This window comes from Tribolium madens, unplaced genomic scaffold (assembly GCF_015345945.1).
Source record: "Tribolium madens isolate multiple individuals breed KSU strain unplaced genomic scaffold, Tmad_KSU_1.1 Scaffold_3;HRSCAF=73;Tcas5.2_LG2, whole genome shotgun sequence".
In the NCBI taxonomy this organism is placed as follows: domain Eukaryota; kingdom Metazoa; phylum Arthropoda; class Insecta; order Coleoptera; family Tenebrionidae; genus Tribolium; species Tribolium madens.
The window spans coordinates 7,525,230-7,543,582 of record NW_025401006.1 but is presented as its reverse complement, the minus strand read 5'-3'; the positions used below and the strand labels follow the sequence as shown (position 1 = coordinate 7,543,582).

The window sequence follows — 18,353 nt, the reverse complement described above, 5'->3', positions numbered from 1 at the left end:
GTGTTTAACCCCGAGTTCCCAAGACGAAACTTCCACCAGAAGCATTCTGTCAAAGTTTGGGAAACAGAGTGACTTAGTTGAATAGTTGCGGCCGCTACTTGGTACAACTTTACGACAACAATAATTAAGTGGCGAGAATTTTGACATGTTTGTAGAGTGAAATTTCCCCAAGTTGTACATGTTTTCATTTGGAAACTGGCACGCAATGTCTGCATAATAACGGAGCAAAGTAATTTACGTCCGAAGAAGAGTTAGTGTTGAAGAAATTTCAGAAATATCTCTTTGAATATTTATAGACGCACCCATAACTCCGACGTCGCCTTTATGCCATTTACGGTACCAAGAAGTGTTCGCTATCTGCGTGTGTATTTTTTCAGCCCCTGCTTTCAGCCAACAAATCATAAACAGATAAGGAGCAGTGCTCAGCCTCTTCCGATAAAGATAGTCCAGACAGGCATGTTAATTTCGTCGCGCGAAGTAAAGAAGAAGAAGAGATAATGAAATCGAGCGAATGCACGTAACTACGTCGACACCCCATAAAACACCCCGCGTGCTATTAAAAATGCACGCATTAATCGGTCGCCAGTTTCATAATGAAATATACCACTCGAACGGTGGTAGAGGAGTTAGACCACACCGAGAGAGGGTCGGATGATATTTATTGCACATATTCATTAGGGAATGGATTCATCACAGAAGTGCGCCGAGGAGAATCTCGTGATACACAGACAACTGAATCATGGAGCTGATTACCTCTGGGTCTTGCAATACGCTCACCCGAAGATGAATTACCCAGAAACAATTCCGAATAAACATTTTACAACAAGAGAAGCAAGTAACGCGTTTTTATCAACTTATTCTCGCATATTCACTCAAAAAAAAAAACAAAACAAAAATATAAATTGGGTCTGTAACATTGTGGAAATAGGAACAAAAAATATACAACCGCAGTCAATAATTTAACAATATCACTGTTGAGTAATAATATTCTTGAATCAATTAATAATTTTTTACAAGTAAACTTCATCCAAATTCAGATTGTTTTTGTAATTACACGAATTTTGAAAAAAATAAAAGGGAGGAGATGGGATAAAATGAAGAACGGGGTCAGTTGACAAAAAAGATTTGTACTAGATATCTTTCAAACAGTTGTGCAGTAAATGCCTCTTGGTCTTTAAAATGTAGTAAGTACATTGCAACCAGATGACAGTGTTGTAAGTTTTGAGGTGTGGAAAATAAGAAGAGAAGAAGAAAAGTAAGTACTTTTGTTTCTGTAGTATGAAAAAAAAAACAAAAGTAAGTACTCTTGTTTCTGTAGAATGAATGTTGTTTATAAATGTGTAGCATACGTTAATATCACTGGTTTGTCGATTTTTTATTTTTTTTTGTATATACATCTTATTTAAAATTTTTACGTTAAATTGACGGAGGGAATTCGTCATCTTCAGTATGGAACCAAACGTTTTTTGCTTAAACTATTTATTTTTTGGAAAAAGTAATTAATGAATGTTATAAAAAATAAAACTTTTCAAAATTTTCGTTTGTTTTTGAGTTCTACAAAAAAATATTTTTTTTAAATGAGAACCCATCACTATAAAACCATTTTTCTCATGAAGTTATGATCTAAGAATTTACAACTATCTACTTTATATTTAATTAAAAGAATTACATAAATTTCAATTTTGACAAAAAACGCATAACACTAAAAACAAAGCAAGATTTCTTTTTCAAAATACGATTACATTTTTAATATTACTTCTTTATATTAATTATTATTTTCTAGAGGCAAATGATTGATGAATAACTTGTCTGGTAAGTGAACTGTAAAAGTAACAGTCCATTCTTCAGATGATTCAAACGTATGTACCTACGGCAAGAAAACTACACAAAAATCGTAGTTTCAAAACCATTTAATAGCGGCTTTTCATGCTCTTGAAAGTGAACAACGCTACCCAAACTTTTAACATTTCAGAACCTACCCTGAGAAGATATGTAAAATTGCGTATTTATCTGTGAGTGGCAGTCGGTTTAGGCAAACATTTAATTTAAAACAAGAAACAGAATTAGTCAACCATTTAAAAGACAAGAATTTTAAACCTGACTTCTGTAGAACACAGAAAGCTCGTCTACAAATTTGCAATCGAAAATCAAATTAGTAATCAAAAAATCATTTACAGACCTCAACTCAATTCCAAAAATTTTCCGAACACATAAAGAAAATAAAAGGGCCAAAAAGCGTCAGTACTGACTCGACGCCAGTTAAAGAACAAAACTTGAGTTAAAAGAAATAAAGAAAAATAGGTTATAAAAATAAAAGGAAGTTTAAAGCAAAACGAAGATTTTTACTAATAAGTTTTTTTTTTTCCTATAACTTTTCTGTCTTTTTATGGTAATCTACAGAGAACTTATTTAATAAAACGTTGGTGGCGGTTTTAGTACATATAATTAGTACATATAATCTACGAATTTTTTAAGTTAACCATTAAATCTAGATTTTTTTTTAAAACAGTTCATGAAATGTCCTTCAACTCCGACCTTTTTTATAATAGCTTTTTTTAGTAGGTAACCAATGTTTTTATTTGTTTGTAATATTATTTATGTTTATTTATTTGTTTATGAATGTTTCTTGAATTTTCATTGCGTTGTATTGTATTGTTTTCCTTATTAAATTCTACAATTCACAGCCAGTCAAAACACAAAAAAACGAATAAAAACTCTGGAATTTTTATGGTAATTTACGGATTTTTTTAACTTAAGCATTAAATCTAGATTTTTTTTAAAACCAATTTATGAAATGTCCTTTAATTCCGACCTTTTTTTAAAACAATTTTATGATAGCTTTTTTTTAGTATAGGTAACCAATGTTTTTACTTGTTTGTAATATTATTTATATTTATTTTTTTTAGAATGTTTCTTGAATTTTCATTGTGTTTACAGAAGTATAAAAAATTTCTGTCTATTTTCTAAAAATTTCGATAACGATCTTAAACCGCTTCCAAGTCAAATGTACCGTTACCTATAGCCTGTCTCAAAAAAAAGTTATTACAGTTGTTACAACTTTCAACATCACCTTGAAACAGATATTATAAATAACTATAAATGCATAATTTAAAAAGCAAACACACATTATCTGCTATATTAAGCATTGTTGTATCTATCATAACAATTAGTTTTTTGTAATTATATGCCCTTTGTCTTGCTGTTGTTTGTAATGATCCAAAATTAGCCAGCGCGCCACCCGTCGGCCATAAATCCCCCTAGCGTCCATCCAAAATTACCAAAAATGTTTGCATCCGTGCTTTTATTTTGCTAATGAAAGAGTGGCAAAGCAAACCATCCAATAATAAATCAAGGTACGTGAGTCAACAACGTTCGGAATGGAGAGTGCATCAATTCTGCCACCGCAATTAATCACTCTATTTTAAAACTAGCGAAAATAGTCAGTGAATCGTCCAATGGTAGCATCATGTGTCTAATCGTTTTATGATCCATCACACCCCGAAGAGCTCTTTCGAGACCTCATGAAAGGGTGACGAGTAGAACAATAGAGCACTAACAAACTTTTTAAAAAAGATAATTTGTTCATGAAGCGGCAGCCTCCATATTGGCGAGTGTAAAATTCCACTCAAATTTTAATTTGAATGAACGTAGTCATAAATTGTGTGTTAGAAATATAATGCGGCATGCCGGCGATTTCAACAGCTAAATTTACATCGTTATTGCTTTCAGAATTTAGTAGGAAGTTTTACTTTGCCTTTTTGTAAGGCTAATATACAACCGGGGGTTTAAATAGGAAGTATTATCTCGTCGAGAGTATTAAACATCGATTTGATCTAATATTTCTTTATTTTAGAACCGCCTTTCGGCCCTCACGATCTCGTGTACTCCTCACCCCAGTCACCAACTGGTGATATTTCACCCACAATTTATGAGCTCAGATACGACAGGGAAATTGCAAGAATGGCGGAGTAATCTATCTTTGTTGGGGAAGACGAGGGTAGAAAAATAAGATAAAACCCCCAGAATTTGTCTCTCAAGTGAGCGAAAGTAACCTATTGTTCAATTTCAGGCCGAGATATCGAAATTGATTAATACGAGCCACGCGAAAGAATTAAATTCCTAGTCTAATATTTAGTTCGGAATGAAACAATGACAAATTGGAGCAACCCCTTTGAGCACAGCTGTTCCATTTCACTGATGCCGGATTTTGCAACCCCCCAAACAGCTCTGATTGCTTACACATTATGCATGTCGCGTACAGACTACGCAAAGGGGTAGCCATTGATATTTCAGCTTTTACTAAAATTGTATTTCAAGCCTCACTGACTGTTCCAGGTAACCAATGAAGCGTTCTAAATAAGCATACAAATACGAACAAGTGATTTATCACCAAAAATATTTATACAAATCTCAATTCTCGACCGATTAGTTTGATGATTTATTGTCAGTGAAGGGGTGTTCCTCCTACCTTTGTAACGTCAACTCGCTCAAATTTGAACTTAATTGCAATAAATTTAAATACAATGGCGCGTCCCCACGCCGCTCCAGTGGCAACTCGTCTGAATTTATACAGTACAAGAACGGAAAAAGTGTATTTTCCCTTATTGTTCGGTTTAATTGCAAGAAAGAAAATTTTCCTGGAGCGAGCAAATAAATTTCCCCGTCAACGGTAGACGCACAACACGCGTTTCATAAGTGCAGACAACGCTCGTCGAGAATGTGATGTAATGGAAAAATACCGAAAGTTAGAGAATTGCGAGAACAGCGGTATACAAGCTGGTGATATTAAATTTTCCGACCTTCTGCGTCCGTAATGTATTGGCCCGAGGGAGAAATGCGGTTTTTGTTATATACCGATTATATATTAAACTGTTCTATCACGACCGAGTCTCTTGTCTGCCGTTTTCAAAAACTCGAGCCAAGAAAAAGAATTAGATTCGATTTCGATTGTTTATGGAAAATGAGAAGAGGACGTCAGGGAAAATAAAGCCAGAAGATCATCAGCGAAAGTGGCCAATTGACGAAATGGACGATTTGCACGACTTCGGGCTGAGAAAGCTCGAACACAAAAATGAAGTGATCGCAAGATTTTTATTTATCTCATCGTTCCAGAAAAATTTTTTGAACAAATTATTATCGACTGCTGACGTACATCAATTTTGAAACTAATTTTTCTGTTAAGTATATGAAAGCAAGATTTCACAAGGCCCAAGCATAATTTAAATATCGAAATATAATATTTAGAGAGAAATACTTTTTTATGTGTACGTAATACAGTATCACTAACATTTCTAAAACTGTATATGTATTATTCATTTGTTATTCTTTGATGCGATATTTTCATCTTGTTGTATTTTACACTTACTTACTTGTATGTAGACTTTAATTTTATATAAATTTAAATTTACTAATTTAAATAATTAAATAATAAAATATAAAAAATCACAAAATGTGAATACCTACCACAAATACTTATTACAACACATTATAAATTATACAATACTTAATATCAAATTGATAATACACAAATGGCTACTAAAAACCTCTTTCAAATGACTTATTTTTAACAAAAAATTATAATTCTTTAATTTAAATGTTTGTTCTTGATATGCAATTATCACTGTCATACATGAAATATTAAAGAACAGATCTAAAATTAATAATAAGTGCCTGAAAATATTCCAATCAAAAATTTGTGAAGAATTGTGGCTAATACGCATATTTTATACATTATATTTATAAACATTAGACAGAAAAAAGAAAAATTAGAGTATTTCTTAGAAATATGTATACCTAAACATAAGAAATATGAATCGAAGTTAAAAACTTATTTTGGCTCATTTTGCTCAACGCCACCTAAAAACCCAAAAATAGACCACATTTTTACAAAAACATCCAGGATTATCTTTTCCGATCACTGTCCTAATAAAAATTTAATTTTAGTCGCCAATTAGTTAGTATTTTTGATTTCAACTTAGTATTTAAACTCCAAAATCAAAAAAATATAGAAAATTTATTCGGGAGAATATTTTTCGGAAAAGCAGTCAAATATTATTTTCTGTTTTACTCTTCATTGTCAAAAATATTCTACACGTCTTATACTTTTGTCGTTTATTTTTTGGAAAGAATCATCATAATAAATACATATACAAAATCCTTAAAAAGCTCAATATTCATTGATTGTTTACAAATTTTTTGCTTATAATGCACTATTGCTAGAAAGTGAATGGAGAGCAAATTAAACATTTTTTGTAGCATAAAAATAATGTATTTTTTCAAATTGTACTTTTTTACCTTGTATTAATTAATTAATTAATTAATTAATTAATTAATTAAAAATACATATGTTACATCATTGAAAATAAAAAAAGTGCTCATTACAAAAATATTAAATCTAACCCCTCGTTCTATTTAAAAAGTCAAATTAGTCTATAAAATACCGATTCAACTCTAAGTTCCCATAATTTTTCATGACACTGTATACCTAATTAGACCAAACGCAAATTGCAAATAGTTATTTGTACAACTAGTTTTCAAAGTCATACTTTTTTTCATTGCAAATGAGTGAAAAAAAGAACTTTCAAAACGAGTTGTACACATCATTTTTTTGCATAGTGATAACCCCAAGAACCCCAAAGACCAAAAAGATATCAATTTGATAAATCAAATCGTAATGTATCGCAAGCTCTTTGTAACGAACTCTATAGAAACTATAGAAATGTAACTATAGGAATCGTTTAAAAAAGTACCTATAAGTTTCTTTACGATTAATTGTGATGAAAATGCAACTTTCATAATCACTATGCAAAAAATGTAATTTTTAGTCCTCTTTGTACCTAATAAGTGTATAAAAAAATTCGAAAAAATTTCGGAACCAATAATTTATTCATTTTTACTTAAAAACAAATGTATAATAGTAAAAATACAATGTTTTTATTAATATTGAAATTAGCACTTTTCAAAACTTTTCCTTTCTTTCACACACAGGGGGGCCGGAAAGTCGCGCATCTCCGTGACACTGTATCATCGGACGGTGTCCTAGACAACAAGAAAAATGTCAAAAAAATCTATCTATAAAAATTTCGAAGTTATGAGAGTTTAAATTTTGCACTCTGACTCTATTTATTTCTGTTTGAAAAATAATTTTCCAAGTTTTTTTTCTACGGGATATTAGAAGAGGAAACAAAAAAGCAGTATCCTAAATTGTAACTCTGTACTTTTACTAAATAATTATGAAAAAACATATATAAGATCATCAGTATCATTAAACAGACATAAAAAATGTCAAATTTAAAAAAATAAATGTCAAAACTTTTTTGACAGATAGAATTTTTTAAAGATTTTTGCAGTACTGTGGGGGACTACCCTTTCAAGGAAGTGCGCGACTTTCCGAACATTCTGTATTTTAACATTAATTTCAATGAAGTAATCGTGTCGATCATTTGGGAGTGTAAGAGTTAATAAATCAATTATAGGTGCGTCTGGACTTACTTTTAAGGTGCTTTGAGACCATGATGTAGACTCTTACCTGCAACAGAAAACAAGACAATGAGTCCCATTTCGTCCTGTACGTGTGGAGAGTGTCTTAATTGTGAAAATATCTCAGTGGCCCGTTCAATCTTCCCCCACCTAATTATAATGTGAAAAATATCACAACACGAACTCGTGCAAATTTATTTCCCATTATCTGTTTTTTTCCCGCTCTCCATCTCCGAAGTTTCCGAGTTTTTTAGGGACATAACTCTCCAACCGGGTGCATATCCAACTTTAGATTGTATAAAGTATAATGTACAAAGAAACCCCTAATGTAAAATCGATGGAACACCATTACAGTCGAGCGCGACTTCTAACTTCCCTAAATCATTCGAGTCGTGTTTCGTAACTTATTTGCAAGAATTGTGCTCCCCTCCAGGTACCGATAGCGCCCCATTGATGCATGTGTGCTCTTTTTAATCGCACCAGGAATTAAGGAGTCGTCTCGCTGTTTACTTAATTTACTAGAAGCGAGCAAAGGAACTGTGTAACGAATTGCACGCTCTCCATGCTCACTTACATTAGCGAAACACAAATAAAGAAAACGATGAATAAACATTGTAATGTTTATGTAGCCAAGTTTTCTTCGGCATGAGCCTAATAAAGAATATTTCATTTCAATCCGTATTAATGGCGCTATATTTTCCCTCCACCGTCTTTCATTTGTTTATCTTTTAGTCCTCTTATCGGCCCTAGGAGTCATCAAAGGGGCTCCCGGTTTTTTCCCCAGATTTATCGATAGAATCTATGGTTTGCGGGGAAATATCTGAATTGCTAAATTATCATTGATGTCACGTATTGAACTGAAATATTGTCTTCGTAATTATTGTCGTGCTTTATAAAGTGTCAAAATCTGATAACTGAGATTGTTCAAAACACACGGATAGTCTAGTGTTGTGTTACACACACGAACATTAATTTTGATAGCATTTCACGCCGGTGCTTAATTGGCACCGGTGTGGGATGCAAAGATAATGAAGCAATCAGAGCTATGGACAGATTAACAGCAAAAGTTATCTAAGCGCCACAAACGCTACTTAATCCACCATATAAAAAAATTTAACAAACATGCGCAAGCGAATTACAAAGTGTGGTCCTGAAATCAATAAATGATGTGCAGTATGAAGCTATAAATTAAATTAACGCTAAATTTAATTTTCAAATCGAGTTAATTTATAACGCAGTTATTGATATATTTGTTTTACTTAAAATTGATACACAATTGTTTCACTTTAGAGCCGTTTGTCATGATTTTTGCCGGGTTCATTTGTTACACGTGCTTATTTATCTTTTATGCTATTTTTGCCTTTTCAGTTATTGACACTCTAATTTGTTAAAAACGCCAACGCATCATTTATAATCATCAGGAGCTTAATAAACGATCTCCCGAAATTATTTTATCAATTCTAAATTTTATTAAACGAGTATCAAAAGGACGTTTTAAATTTTTTTCAAACGGGTAATGGGAAATTTTCAAATAATTTGGCAAACTTCAAATTTTTTTCCTAATTTGGATAAGTTTCACTAATTAGAATAAATACAATTTATAAAATTATTGGTGCCAAAAGTCACGTGTTAATCTATTATAAAGACAACACTGCATAAAATTTAATATGCAAAGTAATGAGGTGTATAGAATTTAAAAAAAATATAAATTTACCTAAATATTTAGATATAAAAGTTCCAAATTTAAAAAAACACATCTCTTTAGATGCCAGTACATGAAAATTTAAATTACTTTCCATCTTACAAAAAGTAATACTACATTAAAGAAACTAAGAAAAATCAAAAAATCAAACGAACTCGTTACGGTGCCTACTAGTGTAGTTTATGTTTTTAATGTTGGTCACAATACCGTTGAATTGTCTTACCAATTTCTCGAAATTTTGGTAACAAATGTAAAAAAAATCTTGAGAATTCATCTCCAGATTACCTACGCACAATGACGAATGTTAGTTCGAGTTGAATTTTCCAACGCCTTCATGAATAACACGCCTACGTCTCACGAACTGAGACAAAATTCCCTAGGTTTAAAATTTTTTCTTTTTTTCTTTAAACAAAAAGCGCAAAATAAAAAAAATGCTTAAACATTCATTACAGAAAATTATTCAAGGAATCATTTGTTCGTTAACTCGCCGCTGCGCGACTCGTATCGAAATAATTTTAAACTCTTCTGAACTTTAATTTTATTCTTATTAATACTATTATCACACCCTTAATTAATAATACAAACCTATTCAAAATTTTATAAGACAAATGAGTCTTAGTTACTTTATTTAACTAATTATTAAAACAATAAATATGTACCTACATATTCCTATTCCTAATAAAAACGTTTTAATAGTAAATCGTTCCAATTTTTATATTTCAGGCAAACATGAAGTATTCAATTAAATTTTTCAGAAAACATGGTTTTATTTTAATATATTTTGATGATAGAATTATATAAATTATTTGTTCATTTTTATGTAAATGTCCAAAACTATATACATAAATTATTATTCACAATCACTAATGTAATATGCCGAATACTAACCTTTTAAGGGTTAAATCCCATGACCAGTAATACCATTTTATCCTTTGAGCGGTAATATGCAGGTTTGCCAACGTTAAGATTGCAAAAATATCGGAAATTTTTAATATAATAAAATAATTACGAATAAAATAACATACATTGGTGGTAATAACATTACCCCTTGAGCTTTCTCCATCTTGAGGCTGGCGCCTCACATGAGCACTTGGAGTAATGTCATATTTACCACCTCGTTTGTAATGTGCTATTAGAATATGAAAAAAAAAATCGCAAAATTTTGTGAATTTTTTTTTCACAGTGTATAACAAAATCTTATAATTTTATATTTTCCTACCAAATACTTAACTTACAATATCTTTACGTAGTTCACAGGCATTGTTTTTTATACTTTTGCCTATAAATTGGCTATTCACAGATATATATCTACAGTTAAAACTTTTTTTGTATTGGTGGTAAATTTTCAGGCCTGTACCTACTCTAATTTCTTATCTCAATTTTTCTAAAAATTAGCATAATTGCGTTCGCACCATTTAACCCGTCTTGAGTGAGAACGAAATAATTAGTTCAAATTAATTTAAATATTAATGCTCAAAATATTCAGCAACTTAATTAGTCTTCTGTTCGATTTTAAATTGTATATTTCCGCTGTCACCGGAAAGACAATTTATGAGTCGCAAATCTTATCATTTCATCCACGTCTGTATAGAATTTTTATGAAAAAAAAGTGGCAATGATGTCATTAAAAATTACGAATGTATGTCTCGTCGCACTTTACATCAGATCGACGTGATTTACAAAATAATAAAAGCCGGGATTAAGTAATTTAGTTTGATGGAGACGTTAAGTGTTTGTTATCGTTTTAATCAAAGTTTTTGCTTTGATTGTGCACCAAGGAAGTGCCACTATAATGCGATGCAATGTAAACCATGTATGTCCATATAACGCCATACAATTGACTTGCCAGTCTATAAATCTTAACCACTGTGTTCACATTAGCCGCTACATTGATTACATGCATCGTCTACACACTAGACTCGAATGAATCGGCCACAATCTGCTTTAAACAAATTTAAAAAAAATTCGTAATAATTCCATCAGCAACCCCGACTCAAATAAAGTCCATAATTAATGGCTCCTTATAATTTAATAAGTGGCTACCGCATAAATCTCTACGTCACGTGTCAAGATGGCCGGCTTATAACTTCGATTCTTTGTTTTTGGTGGATCATGGCCAAGATATTCTGCAGCTTCTTTGCCGGTGTATACAGAAATATCGGTCGTGCAGACGCATCACCTGTCGGCATCTCTTCAAAGGAAATCTGACGAATCTCATTAACCTACAACAGACGCGGTCCATCATTTGCTTAATTACCATCGGTGGGAGGAAACCACTACTTGTTTTAATTAAATTGTTCCGAGTTTTTGGGCCATTTTACTAAAACGCAGAAGAAAATAACTTGCCCCGAGTTCATCAACTCAAGTTTTCACTCTAGTTGTTTACCACAAGTAAGACAGGCAACTAACAGGGTCAAAGGATTAAAAGCAGAAAGCCAAAAGCCTCTCAGTTATTTTTAAACAAAATCTTAGCAAGACAATAAATTCAAAATGTGCACAAGACGAATTCACTTAGGACCACTTTCTTATTGGTCGACGTTTCGCATGAAATTCTACTGAATTCTTCTTCCCGGAAAGAATAAATAAAATATTTCGTAGATAAGCGTGTTACTGTGATTATTATAATCAGGTTCAGAACCAGTTAGAGAAATTGCAGATTATTCGCACCATTGCGGCCGAAATGGTAGCTGAATATATTATCTCGAGTAAAAAAGCTTCCCGTCAAATGTATATCTATGATTTATAAAGTCCTAACGTGTCTTTCTGTAACAGTTAATTAAAATAAAATTAAGTAGTAAAACGACATAACTAATGGAAGCCCCTGATTAATGATAATTGTATTAAAAACGTAACATCCTGAAATAGCAGACCGTTAGTAAGTCTAATACATAATTCAGTAAATAGCTGATAACGTGAAGTGCTTGCGAATAAGAACTGAAAACACGGAAAGAAAATTTTACGATTGCTAATAATAAAGTCTTATCGTTTAAAATTCACCACTTGTTATACTACACTTGGCTACTGGGTCATATCTTAGCCATCGAATGAATAGACGTTTCACTTCCTCTAAACTGGTTAGATGGCTCCAGGTCGGCCATCTTGCCTAAATTTGGGCACTGCAGTTATGTAACTCAGGTATGTGGGCAGTGTACCCGAAGATAAGCTTTCACACAACAGTCGCAAGTGTAGATGGCGAAACACTTAGAAACTGGTTCTTGCTCACCGTGAACCTCATGTTCGAGGCGAGGTGCTTCTCATTTCGCATAATCAACAATTAAAAGTGTCGGGATAATTAAATGTAAGCACGAGAGGTTATCGAATTTTTTCAGAAACAAATGAAGAAAAAGAGTTTATGCTTGAACGATCTTGAGGAGATTGGATTACATTTATGGAATGTTTAGAAGCTCATTGCTGGACGTTGCAAATTCCTAAATGTAACAATATCCTGCATTACTTGTTACTGGGCAATGTCGGACCAATTACTCAAAATGAAGAACAAGAAAGGTAAATGCTAATTGAGAGTATGAAGAAGGGACTGCAATTATTGAAATTGTTGCTTTATGACTGGCAATTATTTCAAATTTCTGGCTTTGTTGAATTATTCAACACTTTGTCAAGCGCTTCCTGGACAAACTATTCAGACTATCTGCAAAATTCTCAAGAAATTCTACTCCAATTTTGACTCCTATGAGATCAGGTTTAACTATTTTAAATAAAACTAGTTTTTATCCAAACAACTGGTTTCTCCTATTTTTATTTTTTGGCTACGTTTTGATAAAACTTTGTCATAAATTTTTAAACTCCCTTGATTTTTTTTCCAATTAAACTAAACTGAACTAGTTAAAATCCCAGATTAACTCAAAGCTATTTTTTAGTAAATAATAAATCAAAATTTTAATTAATTACATCATCCACTAAAATTGAGTTATTTTCTTGGTGTGGCATAACAAGGCTGTAACATGTAGTAGCAAAGTAGTTATGGCTCATGCAGGTGGTATCTTTAATTAGTTTACTATCTACTCCAGATAGTTATAGCGTCAATAAAGTTAAATTAAAAGTTGTTCAAGCGACAACTGGTGTGGTGACGGTTAGAATAATTTTTAAACTGAATCTTAACACCAATCTTTCGTTCTTTAATTAATTCATTGGTAACGTTATTACTTCTATAACACTGATTTTACGCATTTTTAAAATTTCTGTGATGATTGGAAGCAATTAAATTGATAAAATTAAAACCAAATTTTTAAATTTGGCGCAAACAATCGTATCACCGTGTTTTTTTACAAGAAAAGAATAGAGGAGGGTTTATCGTTTCGTCGTTTGACATTTACAGGTCGTTGGCACCGTTGCCAACCTTAGGTAGTCAAATGATATAAGAGAGAAAAGTAGAAAAATGTGTGTGAATGTGGAGTTGAAGCCAAAATACAGACGTTTTAGTCGCGTCGGTTTTCAATCACGTCTGTAACAAATAAGTCAAGTTTTTGCTCGGTTTAAATTAATCAGCGATCCCTAATTCATGAAGTCCCGTTTTCTGTGATTTCTCAATAAAACAATCCGTTGTAAAAAACTGCTCCAACTACACTATCTTGGGATAATTCAGCAACATGCATCGGTGCGCCGATATTCCATCAATCAATGTTACTGTCAAGCTCTAAAACAATGCCATGTTGCTGTATAATTGAACTCTATACATCATGCGCACTGATAACATCCATCTGGGGGAAATCTGCATAAACGTCACAAAGTTCTTCGCTACTCTATCCCGATAGAAGACTCGAATTCTCAAGAGATTTACTGCCACTAATAAAGTTCTTGCAAAATTGTTCTTACAGTTACAAGTAGAGTCAACTAAACAAGAACAATTAGCTGGTAATAGAGCCGGAATTCTTACCTCAAAGCCTCACAAGGGATCTATTGAAATCGAAAAAAATGCCTTGCCCGTTACGAAGAATTTCGTAACATGGCCACTAAAGGTGACTTTGGGGCGACTACTTCTTATACAAAAACAGGCGACCTTTTAAAGCGGAATAAACGTGGGTTTACTTGACAGTGAGGATGTCACTGGCATTTATTTCCAAAGACTCCAACGACGAAAAAACAAACCAAAAATAAAATTAAACGAGAGGACTTTTATGTCATGCTAATGCGCATATCTTTACCAAATTATTCTTTTTCTGATTTATTCCATTCGTATTTAAATGAAACAACTATTGTGCGCAAATAAACTCAAAAAGATCAAATTTTGACTCGCCTAGTGGGTAATTAAGCTTCCGGAGGCAGATTTTCGGTCCATTAAGGCCGAAAGAAGCTAGTAGCATGTTTCTAGTTTCTAATTGCTCATATCTGATACGTATTTATAGCGTGCAATTATGGCGAAGCTTCAAGTTTCTGGCTTGAGCAAGTACAGGCGAGAACTTCCACGCTATACACGAGCATATTCACTAACTTCCTTATAACTTATCGCGCCTCAGCTATGTCATATAGGTATTTCATTACCAGACCTGATTTATGTGCTGATTTATTTAGCACAAACTTTGCGAAATGTGCGCAATGTAGCAATATGTCTTTGTAATTAAAATAAAGTCTCTTCTGCTTAACGTCATATTTTCTTCGAGGTTTATGTTTGCTCGAGATTGTTTGATTTTTAACTAAACGAAAATACTATAGAGATAACTTGCAGGTCATTCAAATAAATAAGCTTTCACACAACCAAACAACTAATTAATTGAATTTGATTACATTAACACTGATAGTCTATCAGACAAAAATTCTGAGTTGTCACGAGAAGAAGACAAAGACAAAAACTAGCAAAATTATGGAAAATATGACTCCTCTAAGGATACTTAAACGTTAATTTTATTTATGGGCTGTGAGACAACTTGCTAACTACACAACTAGCATTATTAACTCTAAATCTTAGATATGTTTAGCAACATTTTTAATTATGACTTTCAAAAAAATTCCAAAATTTGATGCTACATGTAAATCCACTTTTGACGAAAATGTGCACCAAAACACATCGTAAAACAGTTAATTTATAACCGTGGCTGCTTATTCAACATTCTAACATACAATGTGGCTATAAAACCTTATAAAATTCAAATAAAAATCACCATAATTAATTCGCTCGTTCATAAAACGTGATTTAGAGTCGTGATATTTTAAACACAAATAAAGTATTTTTAATTACAGATTCCTCATGAAAATTTTTAAATCGTTTGATTAACATAGACGGCTTCATTAGACTTGTGTGGCGCTAATTGACAATTTAATTTGTCCGAAATAATTCCAGACGTTCTAGAAAGCTTGAATGAATTATGATAAAAAAAAAACGGGAAGGATCTGGAGAAAGTTAATCCAGTCTTAAACTCGGCAAAAAATATTTCCAAAATACCATAGACTTCTAGGTCAATGACAACACATCCAAAAATAAGAAAAAAGAAGAAGAAAACCCAAAAACTTTCGAATTGTGAAATTTCATCAAAATTAGGTTCACAAAACTAAAATAAAAATTATAATTTATGTATTATTTTATTTCCCACCACATGGTAGTCATCCGACGGCCGCAAGTTTGGTTTCAACTCGCCAACTGCTCCTTTTATTCGATTATTTTCAATTTTCGGATAAGTATTTGTGTTAGTTTAGCTTATCCAATACGAGGCGGTCTCATAAGCCGATTTGGTAGAGGACCCTCTTGATTTATTAGACTGATCTTTGTGCCTAAATACATCTGATTTTAACACTTACAAATGCATTTGTAAAATATTTAAAAACGTGTTTTGTCGTAGGTGGTAAATTTATGTTTCTTGTACGACTATATACATGTGCCAACAGCTATAGTGAAATATTATATTCTAGACTTAACCCCACATATTAAAACGAAAAATACGTGATTTATGCGCGGACCCAAAACGGACACACGATGGGAAGGAAGATCAACTCGAATTTATAACCATTCTCCAAAAAAAAAAAAACAGTTCTCAAAAACATAACTAAAGCAAAATTTGCCGTTTTTGCCGTTTTGGTTCTAAGAAAATCTAATTTCACATTGATTTTGGGCCAGAAATTGTCATTCATAAATTATGTAAATTAAAAAAAATAAATATTAAAATTACATCTGTCTAGTATTTAGTAAAATTTAGTATTTAGAAGATTACTTACATATTTGCATTTTTTTTAAATATCACTTGTTTCATTAGCAAAAATGTATTTGTGCCAACTAAGAGTGAAAAATACAAGATTATGTTTCTGTTTACATTAACATAGAAAAAACATTTATTAAAAAAAAATGTGATTTAAATACTTAAACAACATATTTTAACGAGTGATACCTTACCTTATAGTTCTTTTTAAACAAAACAAGTTATAGAAAATTTTATTTATATATATCTTCAATCCATTTTTATCAAAAAGAATAAAATATACATATAATATCTAAATTTAAAAATATTGAAATAGTATATTATAAATATATAAAGTAAAGTAATTATAGCAAAAAAATTGTTCACCAAGGCTCAGATCTACTAACAAATTTGCTTTTCTGTTCTAACCCTAAATATTATGAAATAAAAAAATTGAAAAAATTTATAAAACTATAAAACGTTGGCAGAACCACAAAAGGGTACAGTATACAAATTTTTTTGGAAAGAAAATAAAATACTTAATTTGTGCTCGCCACAAAACTTGATATTCGCTATTTTACTCATACGAAAACTATACATTTAAAGACAAATATTTTTTTAGAAAAGTGTGTTTTGACGTTTTCAAAATGTATTTTAAAAAAGTTGAGGTTGGGGTGTAGTAGTTTGGTCGGCGTATAATCTATAAAAAGGTTTAAAAAAGTCGTGGATAAATCTAAAGAATAGTAGGTGATCGTATTTATAAAGCATGGCATATAAAACACATCGTTTGGTGCTGCAATAACAGCTCTAGTCCGGTCGGATGCCGGGGCAGTAAATTTCCCGCCCTCTCGGTCTACACATATGGGCCCTCACGTGGCCCTCAATTAGACTATTTGCTTTACATTCATTACGATGGCTACGAGGATTTTACTAACTGCCGAATTTATAGCGAGATTTGTCGCGGAATATTTATCTAAGTGAGAAATATCACCGATATATTGGAGGTTTATTATCGTCCGTTATGATTTAGCGCTTATGTCTTTTCGATTCACCTCAAATTACTCAATTCACATCAATTTTACCTTAATATTTCCCTCGATACGGTTTTACTCCTCCACATTTCGTACGAAAATCACTCGCAATTTCCTCGACGCACATAACGATCCGTTCACATTCACAATCAACTAGAAACTGACTCATAACATTCTTGATCAACACGCTATCAACATTTAAATATAGGGAAATGAGCGGCTTGTGCTAGCGAACTATCGGTCAGTTTCTACACGAAAACTTTTTTATCCTTGTCTGAAGAATTTTTAGAATGGTTGGCGACGGTCTAGCAACGCCCAACCCGAGCTTGGACCCCAAATTAAATGGAAATAGACCCAAAGAATTTTTAATCGGAGGGTCCGTGATGAATGGTCACAAGCAATTAAGGCCAAACCGGGAGAAAATTTCGTGTCCCATATCAGATTTTTTTCAAGAGGAGAGTCAAGGATTTGGCAATACGCCATACACGCAACTCCCCAAAATCTAAAATTTTTAAATGAACAAACTAACTAATTTATTATGTATGCAGACAATTATTTTTATTGTGCAACAATTTCCTTCCAGTCACATCTTACACCTGACCCAAACATAATTTACCAGGCTCCGTTGAGAGATTTCTTGATAAGAGTATTTTACATAAAACATCAAAACGCAACTCTACACCTAATTATATCTTATCTAAAAATTCCGATACACTTCCTCCAAAATCATAAATTTGCTTGACCTCACTTTTGGAACACCACAACTATTGTAATGTGACGACAAAGAGATTGGAAACAGCGTTTTTAGGTCGGGTACGCCCTTGAAAGGAAAAAATTAGGCGAGCTTAAAAAAGCAACGTGCTGAGCTAACGGTATAAGGCAATAACTCGAACAAATAGATACGACCTTCGTCAAATATTACACAGGCGACAGAAGAACCCCGGCCTAAAAAAGTCAAGACAAGCAACATCAGAGGAAATGAATGGAAAGAAAAATTACCTACTCCTCGAAAAGTTTGCA

The 18,353-nt window shown here is 32.3% G+C and overlaps 1 protein-coding gene across 7 annotated transcripts in view; it reads right to left on the bottom strand.

The window, feature by feature from the left end:
- LOC123006928 (homeotic protein antennapedia-like) overlaps nucleotides 1-18,353 on the bottom strand; it is a 122,418-nt gene that overhangs the window by 99,645 nt on the left and 4,420 nt on the right. The window contains exon 1 of one of the 7 annotated variants that reach the window (XM_044401860.1): nucleotides 17,385-17,482. The exons of the other annotated variants lie outside the window; for them this stretch is intronic. The gene's annotated coding sequence lies outside the window, so the exon portion shown is untranslated. Of the gene's footprint in view, nucleotides 1-17,384; nucleotides 17,483-18,353 lie in introns of those variants that run through there. 7 annotated transcript variants of the gene reach the window in all.